Consider the following 20,780-nt stretch of genomic DNA (forward strand, 5'->3'; position numbering starts at 1 on the left):
TTCTACAGTTCTGTAATTACTATGATTACAAGTGAACTGATTTTAACATACATTATATATATAGGCCACGCTGCGCGCGCAAACAGTAAATAATCTTCAGATCATTGAAGGACTACTGAAAACCTAAAGAAGAAGAAGAAGAATCTGTTAATTAGCGTATATTAATTACGTTATAAATATATTAACAATGACTTAAGGATTGTCACAGATTCAAATTCTTTATTAACTTTGAGCCTTACGGCTCATCAGTATAATCAAGTACATGTAGTGTATACATATGGCATATTACAAACAATATCAACAATATGTATAATAAACAATAGGTGACGTCAAAAGTTTCATCAATACAAAATATCTTTTATTACAATAAACTGTTTCTTAATTTAAAAGAGAAATGTATAAACTTTCCCAAGTTACAAAGCTGTTTTGTGTTTTCACCTGACAATAATTCTATTAATTTAAACGTTGATGGCCTAGACCAGTAATATTTTTTTTATATATTTCTTTCGCAAATCAGTATATCTACTACATTGAAGGATAAAATGAAATTCATCCTCTATTACTCCTAAATCACAAAAAATACAATTTCTTTCATTTCTATTAGTACCAACATAACGTCCAATTTCAATACAAAGGTTATGTGAAGACAAACGAATCCTTGTTATACATTTACGAAAAAGTACAGGAATGCATTTTTAACCGGTTATTGATTTGGGAATGTACGGCGGGCGGGCGGTCGGTCGGGCGGTCGGGCGGCAATCAAATGTTGTCCATGCATTAACTCATGAACCGTTTCACCAAAGCTTTTAAAATTTAAATATGTTGTTACTGACAACTAAATGAAGGTCAAGTTCAATAATGGCGATTTTGACTTTTACCGTTCAGGAGTTATGGTTCTTGAAAGATTGAAAAATGGAGTTTCCAGTCGTGTCCGTGCATTAACTCATGAACCGTTCAACCAAAGCTTTTAAAATTTTAATATGTTGTTACTGACAACTAAATGAAGGTCAAGTTCAATAATGGCGAGTTTGACTTCTACCGTTCAGGAGTTATGGTTCTTGAAAGATAGAAAAATGGAGTTTCCAGTCGTGTCCGTGCATTAAATCAGGAACCGTTCAACCAAAGCTTTTAAAATCATAATATGTTGTTACTGACAACCAAATGAAGGTCAAGTTCAATACTGGTGATGTTGACTTTTACCGTTCAGGAGTTATGGTTCTTGAAAGATTGAAAAATGGAGTTTCCAGACGTGTCCGTGCATTTACGCATGAACTGTTCTACCAATGCTTCCCAAATTTTAACATCAATTCTCTGTAATAATAGACCAAATATGAAAAATTTTGGCCAGATTTTGTTTTTTTCGATTACTTTTTTTAAGTTGAAATGGTCCAAACTAACAGTCAAATTTAAAAAAAAATCAATAAAAAAAATCTGAAAAGTCTGGTTGCCATGGAAACCACGTGACATCATATGTATATATTAGTATAGCAAGGAGAAATGGCTCACATTGTATTTTATGGTAAAAATGAGATAAAGCATATCATTTTTTGCTATTTTCATGGGTATAAGTGATGATTTTATTCATTTAAACTGCTAACTGACAAATTTTTCAAATAAAAACAGTTTTTTGGTACATAATTATAAGGTGGTCCACTTGACACAAAATTTGGCATGTTTTTGCCGAATTTTGTCATTTTTTACATCTAATTATACCGAAAACGCAGAAATCCTCACATAAAAGACTATAAAATATAAAATTATGGATGTTTTGTCAATAAAATGCTGCAAAAAAATTCTTGGGTAAATGTTGCAGAAAGTTGCCAATAGAGGAATATTAGTCACTGTAATTTTGCCTGAAATTCCCCTTTTTTTAGGTTCTATTTGTAAACAAATATTTCATATGAATATTGTCATGATAAAATAGTCCTTTCTTATGAAAATAACTATTTTTAGATGTATCGAGGGTAATTATATCATATAACATGTTCCAGCAATTCAAAATTCATGCTCTAACTAATCTGGATGTAATTTCGAAAAATGAGTTATTTCCCTTTTTTGAAAATTTTCGTTCAAGAGATAGAAAAACTAGAGGCTCTCAAGAGCCTGTGTCGATCACCTTGGTCTATGTGCATACTAAACAATGGACACACATAAATTCATGACAAAATTGTGTTTTGGTGATGGTGATGTGTTTGTAGAGCTTTCTTTACTGGACATTCTTGTTGCTACAATAATCTCTATCTATAATGAACTTCGCCCAGTAATTACAGTTGAAAATATTTTCTAAATTTTTTTAAAACTAGAAACCCCAATGATGACTGTGGCCATTGGCAAGTTTGGTTTATTTGGCCAAGTAGTTTCAGAGGAGAAGATTTTTTTAAAAGTTAATGACGACGGACGACGATGACGGACGCAAAGTGATGAGAAAAGCTCACATGGTCCTTCGGGCCAGGTGAGCTAAAAACTGTGGCAGCAATAACATTTGGAGACAACTTGATTATACTATTTCTGGATCACTATTCCTTATTCATGTTATTTGACAGCTTTAAAACAATTATCATTGAAGTATTCCACAGATAGTGATATACTGAATTATGAATGTTGCCTGTCCATTTTTAAAACAATTTCCGGACATAATTTGTGACATTTATTACACTGAAATATCACATTCAAATTCTGAGTATTGAAAACTTTCGACTATGAAAAACAAAGTACACGTTTGACAGAAATTGACTTAATAAATCGTGTAACCGTCATCTGAACATATTGAAAGCCTTATAGAGCTCAGAAAAAGAAAAATCACTTGTAAAGTTCCCGATTCCCATTACCTCAGGAAAATGAATATCTAATCAAGGGAAGGAAAATACTATAAGAAATTTCAAATGCTTAGGGTTCTTTTGTAAAGTTTTGTTTTAAAATTCAACAATAGGCAATATTATTTTTCTAAATGATTAGGATAATCAATAAAATTGAGAATGTGTCAAAGAGACAACAACCCGACCATAGATCAGACAACAGCAGAAGGTCACCAACATGTCTTCAATGCAGCGAGAAATTCCCGCACCCGGAGGCGTCCTTCAGATGGCCCCATAACAAATATATATACTAGTTCAGTGATTATGAACGCCATACTAAACTCCAAATTGTACACAAGAAACTAAAATTAAAAACAATTCAAGACTAACAAAGGCCAGGGGCTCCTGACTTGGGACAGGCGCAAAAATTTCGACGGGATTAAACATGTTTATGAGATCTCAACCCTCCCCCTACACCTCTAGCCAATGCAAAAAAGTAAACACATAACAATACGCACATTAATATTCAGTTCAAGAGAAGTCCGAGTCTGATGTTAGAAGATGTAACCAAAGAAAATAAACAAAATGACATTAATACATAAATATCATCAGACTACTAGCAGTTAACTGACATGCCAGCTCCAGACTTCAATTAAACTGATTGAAAGATGTCACTTTTCAGATGGTTTTTGTCAAAAATGAAATTGGCCGCATCCGTGTTCATCCTAAACCTTTCTATATGTTATGTATTATCATAAAATACAACTTATATTTCAATATTAAGGATGAACATGAAACACTTTCGTTTTACACGAAAACCGTCTAAAATTAACAAAAACGATAGAATTGTGAAGATTTCAGTAATTTAACATGATTTAATGGTGATAGTACCCGATAAATGTGCATTGTATTGTCAAAAACAGCCCATATTTATGTAGCAGGAGCATTCTACTGTCCAATAAATAACTAAAAGTTTACATTTTAACAATTTCGTAAAACTGCTATATTTTTGGGCCAAAAAGTGGTCTTACTGGACCTACTCCTTTTCCATAAATATAATGAGCCCATTTTGTTTATCTCTGTATTTAAAGAAAATAATTTGAATCATCCATCCCAAAATTCTTTGATTTTAGTGCCTCTCTATTTCTAAATTTGTTTTGCGAAAAAAAAAAAAAAAAAAAAAAAAAAAGGCACTACCCCACCCCCACCCCCTCTTTTTTAAAGGTTTGTATTAAGGTTTTTTTTATTGTCAACCATAGGTCATTCATTTGAACAAATTCAACAAACACCAACATCAATATAACATGTTAGTTGGTTGAAATGGTGAAAATTGTCTGGTATGATAGCAAACATGTGAAAAATTGGCCTAGATGAACAGTTTACACCCTTTATATGACCCAATTTGAATTATCCGCCATCGATTTAAAATATGTTTACCCAGAGATATTTTTTCATTAATGATTAGCTAAATACCTAATCTTTAAGCGTAGTGAGTCATGTTTTGGCTATATTTCTGCAAAAACAATATTTTAGAGACCAAATTTGGTCGAATTTGACTCTTTTTGCTTAAGATACACAGCACCTAAAATAGCTTTTAGCTCTGATATTCTATACTGTATTTCCCCGTATATGATTTACTTTAATAAATATATTTTTATGAGGCATATTCTTTTGTTCATTTAATGATAAACAATTTAAAGCTACCTGCCATAACAAATGAGCTGTTCATAATTGAAATTTTGTCATTTTGAGGTAAATTTTTCCTTGGTTGCTAAGGAAATTTATGTTCCTTAGCAACGACAAGGAGGACTGGGATGATTAAGATTTTAAACTGATTTTTATGAATAATGCAACTAACTTTGATGTTAGAGGTAGTTTTTCTATCACATAATTTTTTTTATGTGGCCAACTGTTGGTTGATGCATACAGAGAATTGATGTTAATATGTTGTTACTGATGACAAAATGGAGGTTAAGTTCAATAATGACGATTTTGACTTTTACCGTTCAGGAGTTATGGTTCTTGAAAGATTAAAAAATGGTGTTTCCAGTCATGTCCATGCATTTTCTCATGAACCATTCAACCAAAGCTTTTGAAATTTTTATATGTTGTTACTGATGACAAAATAGAGGTCAAGTTCAATAATGATGATTTTGACTTTTACCGTTCAGGAGTTATGGTTCTTGAAAGATCGTAAAATGGCGTTTCCATTCACGTTGTTGCATTTACTCATGAACCATTCAATCTAAGCTTTTCAACAAATTTTAATATGTTGATACTGATGACAAAATGGAGGTCAAATTTGATATTGACGATTTTCACTTTCACATTCATCAGTAATGGTTCTTGTGATATTGCCAGGACACAAATAAATGTTAATAAATCCGGTTTGCTGTCGTTGTGACAGCCTCTTGTTGTAAATAAAATTGCAAAACTACATTTGTTAAAACATACTTATATAATCTACACTTTGAAGAAGAATCTAATAAAAATTGTAACTCTTGGTTAGCTTGATCAAACAAACGCTGTCTTATCAAAGGTAAATATGAGCTGTCTACATTTAACAACCACTGATTATCCCACAAATTATTCATACCAAGACTATATATCAATCTTTTAACATATGTTGCCCAATTCATACATTTTGAACAATTTAACACAAGTTCTTTATAACAAGACCTTAATATACAATTGTCACTAATTAAAATTTTGAACCAAAATTTAAGTATTCTATTATTACGCTCATATGCAGTGGAAATCTACCTAATTCAAAATAGACCATCACATTTGAGGTCGTTCTTTTGACACTTAATAACATTTTGCAGTAGTCCAAATGGACCTTTTCTATCATAGGAGATTTGTGTACTCCCCATATTTCACACCCATACATTAATATGCTACTAACATAAGTATCAAAAAGACTAAGCATTGTAAATACATTTAAACATAATGATGATGTAGTTCTTCTCATACTGAACATAGCTTTTCTACCTTGTTCTGCACAATGTTACTGTGTTTTAAGAAATTTACAATTATACGGTATTAATACCCCCAAATAACAAAATTGTTCCACAATATCCAATGTTTGACCGTTATAGACCCATGTCTCATTAGGCCGTACAATTCCACCCTTCCTGAAAACAACAATTTTTGTTTTTTTTGTATTAACAGGCAAGCCCCATTTTTCTGTGTAAATTGACAAAGTATTTAACATTTCCTGTAAACCTTCTACTGTTTCAGACATCAAAATCATGTCATCAGCATACATTAACAAAAATAATGTTATATCTTGAAACTCCAAGGCACAATTGCCATTAGCAATAAATTCATTTTCAAAATCATTCACATAGAAAGAAAATAAAATTGGAGAAAGAACTTCTCCTTGCATTAAACCAAGGTTGTTACAAAAGTAATCAGAGTTTAGCCCATTGAATCTAATACAGGTTCTAACATTATTATACATAGATTTTAAAACAGTTAATAGTCTTCCCCGAATACCTAATCTGGAAATTTTGTACCATAAACATAAGCGATCAATTGAGTCAAAAGCTTTCAAGTAGTCTACAAAGCAACAATATAATCTTTTATTTTTACAGAGTGTATTTTGAATAACAGAGTATAAACAAAAAAACAGCATCAACTGTACTATAACCGTTTAGAAAACCAAACTGTGCATTAGATAATATATCATTGACAGTTGCCCAATTTAACAATCTTTTATTGAGTATTGTGGTGAAAAGTTTACCTAGATTGCTGACAAGGCTTATGCCACGATAGTTTGCTGCATCATTAGCATCACCAGATTTGAAAATTGGTACCAGGATGGCATCTGACCATGATGACGGGAAATATCCACTAATCAATACGGCGTTTAAAATAGTACATAAATGTGGTATAATAAAATCCTTGTATTCAATGAAAAATTCATTCAACAAACAGTCTGGACCATGGCTTTTGTCCATTTTAAGTTCATAAATTGCCTTTATAATCTCATCCGCAGTAATATCTGCGTCTAGTTCATCAAAAACACATTCATTATTAATCACTTCGGGTCTCTTATTGCTATTCGGCGCACTTGATACAAGTTCTTTGAAATATTCAAAAAAGTCAGTAATGTTTAAATCACATTTCCTCTCATTTTTTTTCTCTAAATAATGAATAAACTTTTCTTGGATTGTCTTTCTTTAGTTTACACAACATATAGCCTTCCTGTCGTTTGTAACTACGTTTGAGCTTGCATTCATACTTCTTGTAAGCTTTTTTGGCACTGTTCAAATCTATATGACTATTAAATGTTTTTTTACCATTAAAAGTATGTAATTTTTTTACAATAATTGGCATATAGCTCTTTACACTTCTGGTCAAACCATGGTTTATCAGTATTTACTCTCTGATTTTGGGAATTTCGCTTTAATTTCGCTTTTACTTTTGGCATTTGTTTGAAAAAAGGAGCTGTCACATTTGTTAAGCACTGAGTGAAGTTATTTATGCACAAGTCCATACCATCCTGAGACGCTATGTCCATATTAGCTATCGTTGAACTTAAATCATCAGCATTAACTAGTAGGGCATTATAGCATAAGTCTCTAAATTCTTTATTCCATTTGAAAAATTGAGATTCTTCACCATCCATTAAATTTGAATTTATATCATTGCACTGCATAGTAAAGTCAGTTTTAAATTGAACATGTATGGGAGCGTGGTCACTGTATGTTGTAAAATTACTTGTAATGAATTTTAAAACTTTTTCGATATTAATTGGCTTAGCTGACAAGTAGTCGATCACACTCATACCTCTTATACCACTATATGTAAAATCATTTGAAAGTCCATCAGGGTGGCGCCCATTTATAATTCTAAATCCACTGCTCTTACACACATTAAGTAGTTTTGTTCCATAGTCGTTGGTTCCTGCATCTGGGTTATTACGGCAAGACAAAGCCTCATCAGCAACATATGTAAACAGATCACCAACCCTATCTAAAATACTATCATGTAATTTATCATTTTGTACATAATCATTCATATTAGCTGTTCTAGCATTTAATTCACCAATAACAAAAATATTTGGACATTCAGCTGAGTAATGTATCATTTGAGACTCAAGCTCATAAAATAAATCACAATTATGAATCCTATAAAAGGATGAGTTCTGTGGTGGTATATACAGATTTGCAATTAAAAGTTCTGCCGGGGACACGTTAGTTGTTGAGTGTAGTGTTGCTCTATAATTGCGAAGAAATGTGTGTATTTCTTGCTTCCAATTACGATGTTCCATTTGAGCTCCTCGAATTGCTTCCCCTATAGTTCTCATGAATCTTTCACTTTCCGCATTAGCGTGAGGCCGTAACAGAGTTATTTTACCCATGTAATCTGCAAAATTTTGGAACTCTCCAGAATTAAACGACGGTCCGTTGTCTGTTTCCAGGTCTTTCGGTATTCCAAAAATAGAAGGTTTCTATTACAGGATAGTTTGAGTGTTCATCAATGACTACCATAACGTTATAGCCATTTGAAAACGGTCCACAAAAATCCATGCTGAGATTATTCGGTATCTCGGACATTTGTAACGGTTCAAAAACATTTTTCGGTGTTGACGCTAAACATGGTATACATGATTTACACGTTTGTTCTACAAGTTTGTCTATTCCAGGGAAGTATACCTTTTCACGTAACAACTACTTTGTTCGTACTATGCACTGGTGCCCTTCATGTGCAAGGTCAATTACACGCATCTGTAAATCTTTCGGAATAACGATTCTATTATCATGCAGTATGATCTCCATATCATTATAACGGGAACGACTGTTAATTCGTATCGTAATTGAGAATGTATCTAGCGTATTAATCTCATACTTGTCCCACCTGTTTATTTTAATGCAGTAATAACAGTTTGTAGTTTATGAGTATGACTGTCCCTTTGGTATCTTTCGTTCCACTTTTGTAGATCATTATTATTTTGTGTACTTTCAGCTATCTCATTAAGAAATGTTAAGGGTCATTGCCGTCGGCACAGCGTTGTCAGTTAAGTATCGGACATATATGTTCTTCAGGTAATTGCGAATGCAATAGATGTATTCGGGGTCGGATGTCTTGATAAATAATCGGCCGCGTTCACCTTTCCTGGTTAATACTGTACTTTAAAATTGTATCCCTGTAATCTTAATCTCCATTATCAATGTTTTTTCAAATCTTTTTTCGTATTTCCAGTCTACTTGTATTACATTATTAATGTTTTTTAATGTTGGAATCAATATATCTTTGCTTTGATATAATTTTTGTTTTCGAGAAATCTGCAGTTTAGAGTTTTTCAGTATACTGAATTTCTAACGGGAAGGATTGTGCCTGATATTCATATGATGAAATCATAATCTTTCTATCAGTTTATTTGAAGTCTGGAGCTGGCATGTCAGTCAACTGCTAGTAGTCTGTTGTTATTTATGTATTGTTGTCATTTTGTTTATTTTGTTTGGTTACATCTTCTGACATTAGACACGGACTTCTCTTGAACTGAATTTTAAATGTGCGTATTGTTATGCGTTTACTTTTCTACATTGGCTAGAGGTATAGGGGGAGGATTGAGATCTCATAAACATGTTTAACCCCGCCGCATTTTTGTGCCTGTCCCAAGTCAGGAGCCTCTGGCCTTTGTTAGTCTTGTATTATTTTAATTTTAGTTTTTTGTGTACAATTTGGAAATTAGTATGGCGTTCAATGAAGACTCGTCATATGTATGATGCTACGTTCATTCACACCTAGAATGTTATCAAATGATTATTTATAGACAAGGAAGACCATGAGTGGTCATTAAGATAAAAAATATAGTTTATTCAGTGCTTTGCTTTTGCGCTAAAACAAATACTCATTTGCGCCAATGATATTAGTGAATAGTTTAAAAGATAGATTTTTCAGAACAGAGAGTTTTTGTTTGCGTAATAAAACATATAAACCAGAAATAAGTCACCATAAAGCCATACAAGTAATGTTAAAACCTTGATAAAACTATGGGCGTATTTCTTTCTTACCTTAATTGTGTAAACGTTATGTGGCGTTTGCTAAATGTTACAAAAGTAAAAACAAATACAAGTGTTTACTGACCCTGTTTGAATTGCAATAATGCAAACTTATTACGCGGTTATAATTAAATGCGGTTCCTTCAACCAACAAAGTAATAAATCTCAAGACTTTACAAGTTTATGTAAACTTTGAAAACGTATGTTAGAAACAAATGATCAAAACATGTGCGCGCTTAGTCGTTTGCATCGTTTGTCATGTTTGTGTTAGAACGAAATATAATTCTAAACCTCAGTTTTGTTTTAGAAATGAGTACGAACTCAATCAATTATCCAGGAGAAATACTGTAGAAACAAATCTTATTCACTATAGCGCAATTAATATTTAACTTTATAAAAATGTTCGTTCTATACTACCTGTATTACTTGTGAAATGGCGCAAGTTTCGTTTTTATTTATTGGCGAAAATGAAATATAACCTTGTGGCGAAAATGAAAGATTGATTTTTTCAAAAATTGGCGCAAATGCAATGCGCCCGTTTATTTCGAACAAAACCATGCAATAATCGTAAGTCATATCTGACATTGATTAAGACTATACACATTTGAACCAGACACTATTTTTTAATTTTTACCTTTATACAACCCTGGACTTGATAAATTGAATAATTATTTCACGACATACAACATAATTTCTATACTGATGATAAATGTTATCTTTTTTAAAGCCAATTAAACCCACAGAAGATGTTTCTTGATTAGATAAGAGGAGAACAACGTTAGAAATGAAAATATAAATAACAAAACAATAATCTCCGAAAATAAATGAAAAACATGAAAACATCTGTCAAATCAACCCATAGCAGAATCATATATTTACAAACTCGTCATTCTATAACAAATATTGCAATTATTCAAAGTATTTCGCTCTAGAACTAATGGTCTTTGTTTTGATTTTTATTCTACCAATGCAGTGAGTATGGTATGATATTGCTCACAGGTACACGATTAGCAGATTAAAATGTTGTTTATCAATGTTTTTCAAATCTTTTTTTGGTATTTCCTGTTTATTTGTATTACATTATAAATGTTTTAACGTTGGCATCAATATATCCTTGTTTTCTAGCAATATGCAGTTTACTATGCATATCTGTATACTGAAAAATCCTAGTGTGCAGTTTACTTTCCATATCAGTATAATGAAAAAATCTAAACTGCAGATTTCTCGAAAACAAAAATTATATCAAAACAAAGATATATTGATTCCAACGTTAAAAACATTAATAATGTAATACAAGTAGACTGGAAATACGAAAACACATTTAAAAAAACATTGATAAACAAAATTTTAATCTGCTAATCGAGTCCCTGTGATATTTTCTCTCATCAGTACAGTTGCATTATTGAAGGCCGTACGGTGACCTATAGTTGTTAATTTCTGTGTCATTTGCTTTCTGGAATCATACCACATCTTCTCTTTTATATTGTGGAAAATTATCGTTTCGCATGAGGCATTAAGGTGGAACTACTTTCTCTTATTTTGTAAAATAATCTAAAAGCAAACTTTAATGGTTTTCACAACTATAGACATTTTTTTGTTTACGTCATCAGACATTTGTGTATTTTTCGTCAGTCACAAAAGCACATTAAGAAAAAAACAAGAACATATCATATTTGAGTTTTTACAAATTTAGAACTGAAATCAAGGTAAGAAAGCGTTGATAATTAACAATATTCAACTGTCCATGGAAACCATACATCAAATGCATGAGAAATATATACATACAAACTCACCACAAAAACCAGGCTTAACATTTTGTATGTCAGACCTGCTTTTTGAGAGTTTCAAGTGAGAGGTTTAGCTAGTTTTAAAACCAGGTTTAATCCGCCATTTGCTACATAAGAAAATGCTTGTACCAAGTCAGGATTGTGACAGTTGTCATCCATTCGTTTGATGTAATACAAGTAGACTGGAAATACGAAAACACATTTAAAAAAACATTGATAAACAAAATTTTAATCTGCTAATCGAGTCCCTGTGATATTTTCTCTCATCAGTACAGTTGCATTATTGAAGGCCGTACGGTGACCTATAGTTGTTAATTTCTGTGTCATTTGCTTTCTGGAATCATACCACATCTTCTCTTTTATATTGTGGAAAATTATCGTTTCGCATGAGGCATTAAGGTGGAACTACTTTCTCTTATTTTGTAAAATAATCTAAAAGCAAACTTTAATGGTTTTCACAACTATAGACATTTTTTTGTTTACGTCATCAGACATTTGTGTATTTTTCGTCAGTCACAAAAGCACATTAAGAAAAAAACAAGAACATATCATATTTGAGTTTTTACAAATTTAGAACTGAAATCAAGGTAAGAAAGCGTTGATAATTAACAATATTCAACTCTCCATGGAAACCATACATCAAATGCATGAGAAATATATACATACAAACTCACCACAAAAACCAGGCTTAACATTTTGTATGTCAGACCTGCTTTTTGAGAGTTTCAAGTGAGAGGTTTAGCTAGTTTTAAAACCAGGTTTAATCCGCCATTTGCTACATAAGAAAATGCTTGTACCAAGTCAGGATTGTGACAGTTGTCATCCATTCGTTTGATGTAATACAAGTAGACTGGAAATACGAAAACACATTTAAAAAAACATTGATAAACAAAATTTTAATCTGCTGATCGAGTCACTGTGATATTTTCTCTCATCAGTACAGTTGCATTATTGAAGGCCGTACGGTGACCTATAGTTGTTAATTTCTGTGTCATTTGCTTTCTGGAATCATACCACATCTTCTCTTTTATATTGTGGAAAATTATCGTTTCGCATGAGGCATTAAGGTGGAACTACTTTCTCTTATTTTGTAAAATAATCTAAAAGCAAACTTTAATGGTTTTCACAACTATAGACATTTTTTTGTTTACGTCATCAGACATTTGTGTATTTTTCGTCAGTCACAAAAGCACATTAAGAAAAAAACAAGAACATATCATATTTGAGTTTTTACAAATTTAGAACTGAAATCAAGGTAAGAAAGCGTTGATAATTAACAATATTCAACTGTCCATGGAAACCATACATCAAATGCATGAGAAATATATACATACAAACTCACCACAAAAACCAGGCTTAACATTTTGTATGTCAGACCTGCTTTTTGAGAGTTTCAAGTGAGAGGTTTAGCTAGTTTTAAAACCAGGTTTAATCCGCCATTTGCTACATAAGAAAATGCTTGTACCAAGTCAGGATTGTGACAGTTGTCATCCATTCGTTTGATGTGTTTGAACTTTTGATTTTGCCATTTGCGTTTTGACTTTCCGTTCAGATTTTCCTCAGAGTTCGGTATTTTTATTATTTCACTTTTTGTTCATATATTCAAAAGACACATTGGTGACGCTTAACAGGTTTAAAGGCTAAAATGAAAATAATATCACACCACTCATATTGATTTCAGTATTTTCTGAGAAAGCTAAATTTTCAAACTTTATCTTTGAGTTTAACATAGTGCAATGCTGAGAAAGGACATGGCTTGAGTTACACGAATCTACGAAACGAACAGTATCAAACTGCGGTTCAAATTCATTTGAATATAGAGAAAATACTTTATCAAACAGTTATACAAAATTTTGAATTAAGATAAACTTGGACAATATAGAGGCGTGTCATTCAATTACACACCACTGCATATGATTTATACAATTACCCTTACAAAAAGGCATGCATATTATTAAAACGTACAAATGTTTTTAATTTAAAGTTAAAGGCATTAAATCATGTTTTGCTAGAAAACAATATTTACTTGTACTATTTTATTACTAGGGAGGATAAACACCCGATCATTTAGACCTATCGTAGCTGATGCACTATACACAACGTGCGCATTACATGCTGACATTGTTTTATAAAAAGTGCAATACAGTGTAACCTGCAAAATCCGGCAATTGAGTATTCCAATATCCTGCTTAATCCGACATTTTTATTCTGCCCCCCCCCCCCCCCCCCAGTGTGTCGGAAAACACAGAATACACTGTATTTGAATAGTTAACGACATAAGAACAGATAAAATGCCTATTTATTACATCTACACCAAACACATTCCTCGTTTTCGACAAAAATTAATAGTATTCCATCAATGACATGATTAAGGATAAGTAATATAAACCAATGCATTTTTTGTAAAATATCTTTTCTCGAAGACATTAATATCAAGATAGACAGAATTCAGTATGTTTGTATATATACATCTGATTGTTCTGTTAGATAAAAATGTACGTTAATTAAAGATATACTAAGAAAGGTAAAATAAAAACAAAAACTCCAAGGAAAATTCAAAACGGAATTACCTAGTCAAATAGAAAAATCAAAAACCCAAACGAATGGCAACCAATTGTTATAATCCTGACAATTCAGGATAATACAGACAATTCCTTATGTCATGATATAGAAACTGTATCACTAAAGAGTTTTAAAAAGAACAGAAAAACTATCCCAGGTCAACTTTTCCCTCTTGTTTCAGCCATACTTAAATAATTCGTTCTTAGAACTGTATATTTTGTATTCGGTCAATAGTATGAGTTCTAAAGGTATGCGACAATGGCTGAAGGAAAATTAGATACTAGCAGACTATTGAAATATATCTAAACGACAAATATCTGGCGGGTACTGTTTTAGAAATTTCAATTCGTCCTGATCAGTCATTTTTATATCAAGCAGAATTTTACTGTGAATTTTAAATACATTTCTAGAATAAAGGTCAAGTATAAATCAATTGTTTTAAATCTGTCAACTCTAGCGATATTTTTTTTATATTTGTTTCTGAAATCTAAGCTATTCCTGTGTTAGTCTTGTATTTAGTTTTTATGATTTTAGTTCATTATATATTTTGGAGTTATGTATGACGTCCAGTTTCATCGAACTAGAACATAATTTTGTTAAGGCGACATCAGTGGCCCGCCTCCGGGTTCGGGATTATCTCTCTGTGTTGAAGACCAATTGCTGTTTTCGGCTCTTTGATTTGGTTTTGTCTCTTTGGCACATTCAACATTTCCGTTCTCTATCTTATATTCCATAAACAACTAAGTCAATATATATGGATAAACAACTACATTGTTTTGAATCTGTCAACATTTCATTAACAATCAGTAGATGTCTTTCGAAATGTGTCTTATTTAATTTTGTCAATAATATCCAGTACATGTAATATTTTGAGTAGATTCGTGTTGCTCAGTCCATAAACAAATCTTTCAATTTTTGAAAAACTAAGGCTTTTCTACCTCAGGAATAGATTACCTTAGCTGTATTTGGCAAAACTTTTAGGAATTTTTGGTCCTCAATGCTCTTCAACTTCGTACTATATTTGGCCTTTTATAACTTTTTTTTTATTTGAGTGTCACTGATGAGTCTTTTGTAGATGTAACGCGCGTCTGGCGTAAATATCAAATTTTAATCCCGGTATCTATGATGAGTTTATTTGTTTTCTATGTTGTGTTCTGAATACTGTTGTTTGTCTTTTGGTCATTTTTTTTTAGCCATGGGGTTGTCAGTCTATATTCTACTTTGAGTTTGACTGTCTTTTTTGATATCTTTCGTTTCTCTTTTGCCACTTTTTTTTAGATATGCTAATTTCGACTTTCTTTTATGGCGTCTTAAAGTTCAATTTTTAAAATGACTTATATTATCCAGGATATATCACTATGGTAAATTTAAAATCATTAAAAGGGAAGAATGATAAGCAAATGACATTTTAGGGACTGTTTGCACACTTATTCCTCGACGAATTCGGATGTCATAATAACAAAACTAATTACACAAATGCATTAAAACAAGCATGATTAAACACATGTAACATTCAAACTAATTTATGATTAACTACACTGTATATCATGAATACTTACGAATGTGTGGAGCCGACTATCGAACTCAAAGCTACAATTGGCATTTAAATGAACGGAACAGCCAGCAGCATTACAACGTTCTTTAAAATATTTCTTCCCTTTTTTTTCTAAATATGACAAAGTAGTGTCAAATGCTTGATACAAGATTGCAATGTGCCTCCTTGAAAATTGTTTGAATATTTCAAAATTCGTCCAAATCTAACAAATTTGCAATTTTAGACATTTTATAAAGTACTTATTCATCTTTACAACACACACACACAAACACACACACACACACACACACACACCCACCCACACACACACACACACACACACACACACACACACACATATATTACTGTAAACCAATTATTTTTGCGGATACTTTGCTTCGCGTTTAACCCTTTCTATTCAACTTAGAGCTAATGCCTTAATTTATTTGATATCACATTTTCACTTACTTTCTTTCTTTCTACCATATTGATGACTTTATTTGAGATGAAGATTTCAAGAAATTATTGTGTTGGAAAGCTTCATTGCATCGTGTTTTGTTGAACATAGAAAAAAAGTGACTTCATTATACGATTTAGGTTACAAATGTATTTATCAGCAAAAAACGTGCTGTTCCTTAATTATGTCCTTGTGTACTTACCGGGCATGTAATGATTTTTATGTGATGGATGGATACCCCACATTCTTTTTCCTATTAAGACTAATTTGTATAGAACTTTCCTTTCATCGTGATATTAAACATATAAGTCGTACATCAATGCAACAATAACTATTTCATAACTGAAAGCAAGACGTTTTGATCGACATCATATGAGTTTGTTTGAATGAGATTTCAGCGGAGAGTTGATATTCAAATGGGTGCTATTTATGTATCATTACTTGAAGAGTATAGTTTCTGTAATCATATGAAGCAGAATTTAATCTGAAACTTGTCAAAAACTTAAAAAAAGGTAATTGCAAAGTTCTTTAATTTAACTTTCCGATATATTAATGATAACGGACATTCCGTTTTGAATTTTCCTCGGAGTTCGGTATTATTGTTATTTCACTTTTTGTCAATCAGTAACACACATTTCAATGAATGCTTACATTTTATATATCCCAGTGAACCTAAAATTCTTACAAAAGTAAAGTTTACATCATATTTTGTTCTTTTCTTCGAAATTTACACAGATAGACGTGATAATTTCAATTTTCCAATTGTCAACTTCCAATTTCTCAGCAGCAATATACCCTTTCATCATCGTACATGTTGTATGGACTTTACATACCTCAATGATATGTAACGCTCGTGTATATTTTACTCTATACGGACTTAATTAAAAGAGCTATCTTGATGAAACACTACGATAATTGACACAGAATACGTTTTACGGTCACCATTAATAATTGGTTGACCGATTCGATGTGTCGGTGTCTCAAATTACTAGCGAACTGTGTTTGCGGTATTTGATCATCAGATACCAGTACAATCGTCTTATGCTTAATTGTATGGAGTGTGTCGTTTTTCAGACTGTAACACTTTCAACTCAGTGTAAGTTCTCATGGCGGGTCTGGTATATACATAGCAGGACACATGCACTTCTCCCATCGACATATCCGGTCTCACCCCTTTTTGAGTAAAAGAGATTTCTGTTTGTTACCTTGGTCAGTTTAATCCTAGTCGAGATTTGAATATTGAGAAACTTTTTTTACCTTTTTTTTATGTAATTTCATCTTCTGGCCTGTTCAGGCAAATTTCAATTAGATAAAACTGGCATTTTAATTGTTTTGATACGCATTTTATTAGCGAGAATATCAGTTTAGTCTAGCGGTGGATTAGCCTAAAAGTTCTTGCTAATGAGGTCAGTGTAAATGAAAAACAAAAATGACATTGTCCTACAAACACCAATTGGTAACGCTAAATTCTCCGATAACCCTATTTGTGTACCCATTTAACCGGGTTATATATGCTGATGAGTATGACCCATTTATCTAATTTGAACTAGAAATGACCACAGCTGACCGTAAGATATGATAAATGTTTGATGTTGATATCATACGCGTGGTAGGATGATTATAAAAGCGAAAAACAACATTGAACAATATAATCCTCACGCCAGAATTTTATTTCAAAATAATGTGCCAAATCCCACTTACGATTAGAAACAGGTTGATATTTTACTTTTTATGAACAGTAAATCTACTACAAACAACCGAATTAAAACAGCAATGTCCCTAATATGTAATAAATGTATACGTTTGACTTTGTTGACATGTGATAATATATTTCGGAATTTATCAATGCCCCTGAATTATAGATGATGTTTGTGATTTAACTTTTCACTGTAAATTACATTTCTTTTCTTAAATTACATAAAACTAAATTTCAGTTTGAAGTTTCACATGGACCTACTACAAACGAATATGTAGTAATTATATTGAACAGCAATATACTACTGTTGCCTTTATTTTATGTTGTTAGTGTTGATGCAATTACTTCATTAGAATTCCATTTGTAAATAAAGAAGGAAAATACCCAAAGCTATGAAAGTTGTAATATCTTATCATTATGTTTCAAATGGATTAAAAGAGATATACGAAAACGTTTATCCTATTTACCATGTTACGTACCTGCGATTCAAATAATTTCGTTTATTTCGAAATCGAGTTTTAGTAAAACTTGAAATTAGTCTAAATCATGCGTTGTACGTTCTAGATAAAGAAATATATTATAACATTAAGTCTGAAAATTTTGTTTGTTTACATAACTTTATAACGATCATTGTGGAAAATTCGATATTTTTTTCTCATACATTATTATAATCCCCTTCCCTTTCATGAATATGACCTACCGAATTAGACTATTTACCGGATTTGTAATCACATAAGCAACACGACGGGTGCCACATGTGGAGCAGGATCTGCTTACCCTTCCAGAGCACCTGAGATCACCCCTAGTTTTTGGTGGGGTTCGTGTTGTTTATTCTTTAGTTTTCTATGTTGTGTCGTGTGTACTATTGTTTTTCTGTTTGTCTTTTTCATTTTTAGCCATGGCGTTGTCAGTTTGTTTTAGATTTATGAGTTTGACTGTCCCTTTGGTATCTTTCGTCCCTCTTTTATTATACTTAATTTATTGAAAGTAATGGAAAATCTGCAGAAGTAGTTGTTCATTTGCATTGAAGAACAAAATTTTACGAGAAATCATTGACATTGATTATAAATTGTTACAATAGTCATTTCAATTTATCTAACTCTAAATTTAAACCTAACTTGCAATCAAAAATACAAAAATATTCAATATGAATTATATTTCCTAATTAAAGTCAGCAATAATTTACTGGTGTGCAAAACACATTTATCCATTTTAATTGCTTCAGATTGATTGTCAATTGCTAAACGTCCAGTGACAAATAGTGCGTACATGTTAAAGACAAAAACAATAAATGCAATTGATAGGTCCTGTAAAACAGGCCGGTAGGGATAAGGTCGGGAAAAGTTCAACTGTAACTGGAAAATGAGGGTATATTGGATATAGACTGAAGTTTTGCCTTGCAACAGGCCATCAACGGACTGCTCCAAGAGTTGTTGTTAGAGTTCCTAAAGTGCAGAGAGCGTGGCAACGAATCATCTGATTTAACGTCCCCAATTTGACCGGACGTGAGTGTACTTATAAGCATTATGCATGTGTGTGTGGTGTAAAGCAAAACATAAGAAATTGGTATAAGTTAATCTAAACCGAATTACAACTAAGAAATAAGTCATGTTCTCTCAGACTAAAGTATCAATCAGTAACACATTCAACGAGTTTAGTAAAAAGTCGTCGTAAACCGTATGGGAAAAGCACGACCTTATATTATGCAAAGCCAAATTATTAGTAAACAGTATCGACAGGATGTAAGAACATGATCATGTATACTTATTGTTATACATGAATATTTCCATTTGATTTTACAGCTTGTTCTGCTGTTGTGCTGTTACATCATTGTTCCAGGTTAGAGGAAGATTGATGATCTCGCCAAAACATGTTTAAACCCAACACAGTCTATATGACCCTGTTCGAAGTCAAGAGCTTAATGTTCGTTGGTTATCGTTAGTTGCTGTCTTTTAGTCTGCTTTTCGCTTAATTATTTTGTCTTGAATCAGGTCATTACTCTTTTCATTTGTATTATCTAAATTTCTTTAGATATCTTCAAATTAGTTAATGTCACTGACCAGTAGAATAGGCATGTGACCAGAACGGACATTGATAATGGTGCCTTTTAATAACTCGTAAGTCACCGGTCGGTCTTCAATAATACACAAAAACCATATTGCATATTCAGCTATAAAAGTCCTAGAAATGACAAATGTAAAACAATTCCACGAGCTCGAGAAAACTAACGACTTGATTTATATACTAAACAATGAACCGTTATGTTTATTTTTGATGACCTTTAACTGTGCATGTATATTAAAGAGAGAAAATGCTGACCAGCAACTATGAAAATGTCTCCCAATTGAAATAATGTTGAGAACTTAAAATGTTGACTTAATGACCTTAAACTTACATTGACTTTTAAATATATTGACCTAATATTCATACCTAATATCACAAGCTTAAACCAGATCATAACAGTTTATCAGGTTAATCAGGTCAACGACTGCAATCGACAGTCACTATCACGACTTGCTTAACCTATTTTTCTTTGACTCAAATGAATCGCAATATGACTTATTTTTTTGAAATGCAAGAATAATAGTCTGATCGGTGTTCTATTTTCGGCTCTAATATTTAGTTAACCAGTGTTCTATCATGTTTATTATCGACTTTGTCATTGAATTGAGCATATAATAGCATGACATATGGTTCATTCAAAGCAGGACACGTTCATCTTGTCAGTACATATGTAAATCTATCACGCTTTTATTTGTCTCGAATGTGTTTTTTACGTTATAATTTCTGAAATTCGAATATCAGCAAACTTCTATTGCATCTATTTTACTAAGGTGCTTATTTTTATGTAGCTGTAATGGAACCACACATTCGTCTGTAAACACTGGAATTCGGAGCCTTCCAACTATCAAAACCATGTTTTGAACGCCAATTAT

This window comes from Mytilus edulis, chromosome 9 (assembly GCF_963676685.1).
Source record: "Mytilus edulis chromosome 9, xbMytEdul2.2, whole genome shotgun sequence".
In the NCBI taxonomy this organism is placed as follows: domain Eukaryota; kingdom Metazoa; phylum Mollusca; class Bivalvia; order Mytilida; family Mytilidae; genus Mytilus; species Mytilus edulis.